Source organism: Schistocerca americana, chromosome 4 (genome assembly GCF_021461395.2).
Source record: "Schistocerca americana isolate TAMUIC-IGC-003095 chromosome 4, iqSchAmer2.1, whole genome shotgun sequence".
NCBI lineage: Eukaryota > Metazoa > Arthropoda > Insecta > Orthoptera > Acrididae > Schistocerca > Schistocerca americana.
In genome coordinates this window covers 499557001-499563729 of record NC_060122.1, presented here as the reverse complement: position 1 = coordinate 499563729, position 6729 = coordinate 499557001, and positions in this window count along the sequence as shown.

The window sequence follows — 6729 nt, the reverse complement described above, 5'->3', positions numbered from 1 at the left end:
CATAGGTCTTTTCATTACTGTAATTACTACAGAACATTATTCATAAGTCATCTAATTACAGTAATTAATGGCATAGCATATTCATGACTCATCTCATTACCGTAATTATTGGCACCATGTCATATCATTACAGTTTGCAGTAATCATTGGCATCATAAGACATCTCATTACAGTAATTATTACAGAACATTATTCATAAGTCATCTAATTACAGTAATTATTGGCATCATAAGTCTTCTCATTACAGTAATTATTGGCACTCTTTGGCCAGTTACAAAGCATTTATTATGCATTATTCAGAAGTCATCATTCAGAACAGGAGTTATTGGGTGTAGCATCAAGCTGCTAGTATTTATATATGATATCATGTAAGTGACATAAGACATATTTAAAATGTAAGACATTCTAACTATTACTCAAGGTCTGTAGTCCAATAATATATAGGCATAAGGGAATACATCAGAAAATTTTGCATTATATTTAGGACTAGAAATATATCTTAAACTGGTAGCGATATTTAGTTGTATACTGGTAATGGTTGGGACTGGTAATAAATATTTTTGGGCTTGCAATGCATTGCGTTTGGATTGATAATTAATTCCTGGAGCATGAAAATAGTTGCTTTTGACTTACTGCTGGAAATAAGGATTAATAACGTCGTTCGTCATGAGTCAGCTGTAGCAGGGTTATGAAACAAATAGAGTATATGTGATCACATTCATAAATGATAGACACAACTGGGTAAAAAAAATGCAAGTACTAGAACAGGTATAATAACTAACTGCTAGTAGCAAATTAATATCATGGAAAAATTCTCCTGGAAAAAACACAAAAATGGATTGTTAACCTGAAATAAAAAGTGTATATTATGCTGAAAAGTAGTAAACTTCGAATTAACAGGTAATGGAACGTGTACTCAATATTTATGTACTCCAGCCGTCTTTCCCAAAACATTCAGTCATTATACTATTTGACATAAGACATACCGTCAAAAGGAACTGCAACAAATACTTAAATAAGTACATAGCATTTCTTAACTAACAGAAAATATATAAACTTCGTCTTTATCATGATCTGCAGTGAAAAGCTTCATTATTCATATTACCATAACTTCATCATTATCATCATCATTTATTATCATCTGCAAAAAAAATAGACACTTCATTATTCATTATTCATATCATCATTTACTTCATATAATTATTCATAGTATAGAGTTTCTTATTTCTAGCATATTTTAACACAAAAATTAACGTGTCTGGTTCTCTCTGACAGCTTGCATCAATCGCCTCGTATTCTGAAAGAAAAATAATTAGTTAAGACTGCTATTATACAGTGTGTATTGTATATTCTTGTTAACGCTTGTTAATTCTGATCCATTTACTCTTCATGACAAGTTATTGCATTTTCTTTCGTTCATTCCGATGGTGAAATTTCCACTTCATAGCAAACCACTGTGGTTATTTAATTTATCTCTTTTACACGTTATTGCTTTCTGAAAATGATGAATATGGATTATTATCTTGCATTTAATTCATATACCCATTAAATAAAAACTTGTTTCTAGTTATGTAACTAAGCATACAGCATACCGTGACAGAAAAGGTATTATGTCAAAAACATATACAGTTTTCAAGTGCAAAAAATCTACGCACAGTATCATAATGTACACTCCTGGAATTGGAAAAAAGAACACATTGACACCGGTGTGTCAGACCCACCATACTTGCTCCGGACATTGCGAGAGGGCTGTACAAGCAATGATCACACGCACGGCACAGCGGACACACCAGGAACCGCGGTGTTGGCCGTCGAATGGCGCTAGCTGCGCAGCATTTGTGCACCGCCGCCGTCAGTGTCAGCCAGTTTGCCGTGGCATACGGAGCTCCATCGCAGTCTTTAACACTGGTATCATGCCGCGACAGTGTGGACGTGAACCGTATGTGCAGTTGACGGACTTTGAGCGAGGGCGTATAGTGGGCATGCGGGAGGCCGGGTGGACGTACCGCCGAATTGCTCAACACGTGGGGCGTGAGGTCTCCACAGTACATCGATGTTGTCGCCAGTGGTCGGCGGAAGGTGCACGTGCCCGTCGACCTGGGACCGGACCGCAGCGACGCACGGATGCACGCCAAGACCGTAGGATCCTACGCAGTGCCGTAGGGGACCACACCGCCACTTCCCAGCAAATTAGGGACACTGTTGCTCCTGGGGTATCGGCGAGGACCATTCGCAACCGTCTCCATGAAGCTGGGCTACGGTCCCGCACACCGTTAGGCCGTCTTCCGCTCACGCCCCAACATCGTGCAGCCCGCCTCCAGTGGTGTCGCGACAGGCGTGAATGGAGGGACGAATGGAGACGTGTCGTCTTCAGCGATGAGAGTCGCTTCTGCCTTGGTGCCAATGATGGTCGTATGCGTGTTTGGCGCCGTGCAGGTGAGCGCCACAATCATGACTGCATACGACCGAGGCACACAGGGCCAACACCCGGCATCATGGTGTGGGGAGCGATCTCCTACACTGGCCGTACACCACTGGTGATCGTCGAGCGGACACTGAATAGTGCACGGTACATCCAAACCGTCATCGAACCCATCGTTCTACCATTCCTAGACCGGCAAGGGAACTTGCTGTTCCAACAGGACAATGCACGTCCGCATGTATCCCGTGCCACCCAACGTGCTCTAGAAGGTGTAAGTCAACTACTCTGGCCAGCAAGATCTCCGCATCTGTCCCCCATTGAGCATGTTTGGGACTGGATGAAGCGTCGTCTCACGCGGTCTGCACGTCCAGCACGAACGCTGGTCCAACTGAGGCGCCAGGTGGAAATGGCATGACAAGCCGTTCCACAGGACTACATCCAGCATCTCTATGATCGTCTCCATGGGAGAATAGCAGCCTGCATTGCTGCGAAAGGTGGATATACACTGTACTAGTGCCGACATTGTGCATGCTCTGTTGCCTGTGTCTATGTGCCTGTGGTTCTGTCAGTGTGATCATGTGATGTATCTGACCCCAGGAATGTGTCAATAAAGTTTCCCCTTCCTGGGACAATGAATTCACGGTGTTCTTATTTCAATTTCCAGGAGTGTAGTAGCAAAAATTCTAGAATAGTCAAGATATTGAGATATCATAAGAAAAAATGTCAAAGTCAACTGGAGTTTGTTACATATTAAAGATTTCATAGTGAATACAGAGAAAAAAATCTACTTTCGATAGGAAAACAATCTTACATACATAAAAAATTGAAAATATTCACGATCTGATATATAACGACAAGAAAAGCGACCTGCTAACCTTACTTTGCTCGGCACTTGCCAAGAAAAAATAGATCATTATCAGTAAGTAGTCAAATAATATAATTGCATAAGTGGCCATAGAAATATCAGCAACTGGCATTACAGCGTGATAAATCATAAAGTATGTTCATTCAGTAAAGGGTTTAATATTGGAGACATGGTGATTGCCTTTGCTTTTTCTGGTTCTCAAAGTTTCGACATGTACTACATTGGGGTGAGGAATGCTGCGAATTGTATATGGACCTGCGTATAGAAGCTCAAATTTACTGCATCTACTCTTTCCTCTATTGGATAAATAGTGTGTGCATTCTAATATCTTCTGTCCTATGTGGAAGTCACGGCGTGTACAAACCTGTTTTTGCTGTCTTCTCCGGCGCTCTGCAGCACGTTTGATGTTGTTGAGTGCAATGTCAATTATTTCATGGTGGCGTAGTCGACGAGATGTAGGAAAGGATACTAATTCTTTAATTTTGTTAGGTGGTTCAACATTTTTCAATATAACAGTCGGAGATAGAATAGTAGATTCATTTGGTATGGAGTTAATTACATCCTGGAATGAGAGTATGTGTGTATCCCAATCAATATGTCTTTTGTGGCAGTATATTCTACATAGTTTACCAATTTCTTTCATTAGTCGTTCAGAAGGATTCGAAGAAGCGTGGTACCTGGATATATAGATCGGAGAAATGTTTCTTGGTCGTAACATAAGTGTCCATATAGCAGATCGAAATTGTGGTCATTGTCGGAAATTACTTTCAATACATGCCCTACATGAAATAAAAAATGTTTTACAAATGCATTAGAAATAGATTTAGCAGTAGCTTTGCGTAATGGAGTGAAGGTAACAAATTTTGAAGTGAGTTCAACAGCGAGAAGACGTGACAAAAACCTCTACTAGATCTGGGAATCGGACCAAAAATGTCTACAGCAGCCATATATCTCAATTTAATCGGTACAATAGGATGTAACGGAGGAATATGTGAAGTCGTGTCTGATTTAGCTTTCTGGCACATTTTACATGACACTAAAACTCGTCGAATACGTTTCTCCATGTTCGCAAAATAACAGTTCTGTCTCAGTATAAGAAAACATTTTCTGGCTCCATAATGTGCGTAACTTAAATGAGTATACCAAATTAATTTGTTAACAAGTTCGTCAGGAATCCATAGTGACCAATTGTTGCTGTCAGGATGAGAGCGAAGAAACAGAATGTTATTGCGTACAGTGTAATGGTTTCTGATAGTAACATTATTCCTATCTTGCCAAAAGTGTGTAATTTCTTTCCACACGTTGTCATTGCTCTGCTCTTGTGCTATGTCTCGTAATGACGATGAAATGAAATTTTGAGATGCAACTTGTTGAATATACATGACGCTAGAATTTGCTTGGCAGAAGTTAGTTGCGATGTATTGCTGATTGTTGCTGAGGGAACGGGATAGTGCGTCTGCTACAACATTTTGTGCACTGGGAATGTGAACAATTGTAAAATTAAATTCCTGTAAATGAAGTTTCCATCTGCATAATCTGTCATGTGTAAATTTAGCGGAAAGTAAAAACTGAATAGCTCTATGGGCTGTGTAAACGGTAGTATGTCTTCCATAAAGAAAATGCCTAAATCTGGTAATGCCCGTACAACACACAATGTTTCAAGTTCTGTAACAGAATAATTGCGTTCAGCAGGTGACAGAATGCGACTTTCAAAGGCGATGTTTTTACAGTAGTACCGTCTTCTTCAATTTCCTGAAAAATGTATACGCCTAAAGCGGTGTTACAACTGTCGGTGGCAATGGAAAAATTTCTAGCAGGATCTAGGTGTGATAAAAGTGGTGCGTTCGACAAAGATTGTTTTAGATTGACAAATTCAGACTGTGCTTGGCTATCCCACGACCCGTCAACTGGCTCAATCTAGGGGTGTCTAAAGCATAGTAAAGAATAAATTTACGGAAAAAGTTAATTAAACCCAAAAAGCTGCGTAGTTGCTTCTTCGTCGTAGGAACAGTAATGTCACGTAAGGCTTGAAGTTTTTCCGGGTCAGGCGCAATGCCTTCTGCTGAAATTACATGTCCAAGAAATTTTATAGACTTTTGCCAAAGTGTGATTTGCTAAGATTAACTTTCAGTCCTTGTGCACGAAAAGTTTGCAACAGTTGTTCCAGAATCAAATTGTGTTCAGACCAGTTAGCTTCTGCAATAACGATGTCGTCAACATATGTTGTGATTCTGTCTTCAAGTTCTGTTGGAAGTACATTATTCAAACCGCGAATAAATGCTGCTGAAGAAATTGTTAAAAATTGATAAAGTCACCAAGTCAGAGAAATGCTGTGTACTTTCTGCAGTTCGGATGGAGCTGAATTTGCCAAAATCCCGATTTCAAATCTAACGTTGAATAAATAGCAGTACCATGAAATTTCTGTAAAAGTTCTTCTAGTGTCTGTGGGCGATCTGTTTCATTAATAATAATGTCGTTGACATGACGCGAATCAAGTACGAGCCGAAGTGATCCATCCTTTTTCTTAACAATATGGAGCGGGTTTATGTACGGACTAACTGCCGGTTCAATAATTCCTTGGTCTAGCATAGCTTGTAATTTTTTCTTAACTTGCTCTCTGTGAATATATGGAATGGCATAATATTTGGCTTTAAACGTGTCGTGCTGTTTAACTTGAAATTCATACATGAAGCTGGACATAGTACCAGGGAGCTTGCTGTAAAAGAATATTGCGAGTCGTCTGTATTTGCACTGCTTTGTTTTACTTTATCAGAAATCATTTGCATAACGTCATAGTCGGCTTCATCTGGTGTATTATAGTTGTGTACATACTTTTCTGTGAACAATGTGGAATGACAGTCCGTGTTACGCGATGTAGAAAATACCAGTGTTCGGTTAATTGCCTGTTCATCTGCAGATAAAGCGTGCTGAAATTCTAATGCCAGTTGTGCATTCTCATCCTTTAACATTCAACAGGAATTTTGAAAGTCAATAATTGCGTCATGTTGTACCAGAAAATTCGTTCCTAAAATAACGTCTGTTGTCAATAAGGGAACAATCGAAAAATTTGAGTGAAACATATGACCTGCAATACAAAATGATAAGTGTGTCTGTAACTTTACATCTACTCCTTTACTAGACACTGCTCCTTTTACTTTACTTCAGCCTAATGGTAACGTAGGATAAATATTCTCTTTGTTACATTCATTGAAGGTTTCTTCATTTGTGGCCGACATAGGTGATCCAGAATCGATTACTGCTGAAAATGTGGATGATCCAATCTTTACTTAAATAACAGGGTGGGAAATGGTTTTTTGAATTACTGGTTTTTCATGCAAAAGTGTCTCGGATGTCGTCAAAAGTAATATTTCTATGAACAAGATTCTGTGTGTCAAAAGTATTGCTTACGTTGCTAGAAGATGCAACCTGTACTATATCTAGT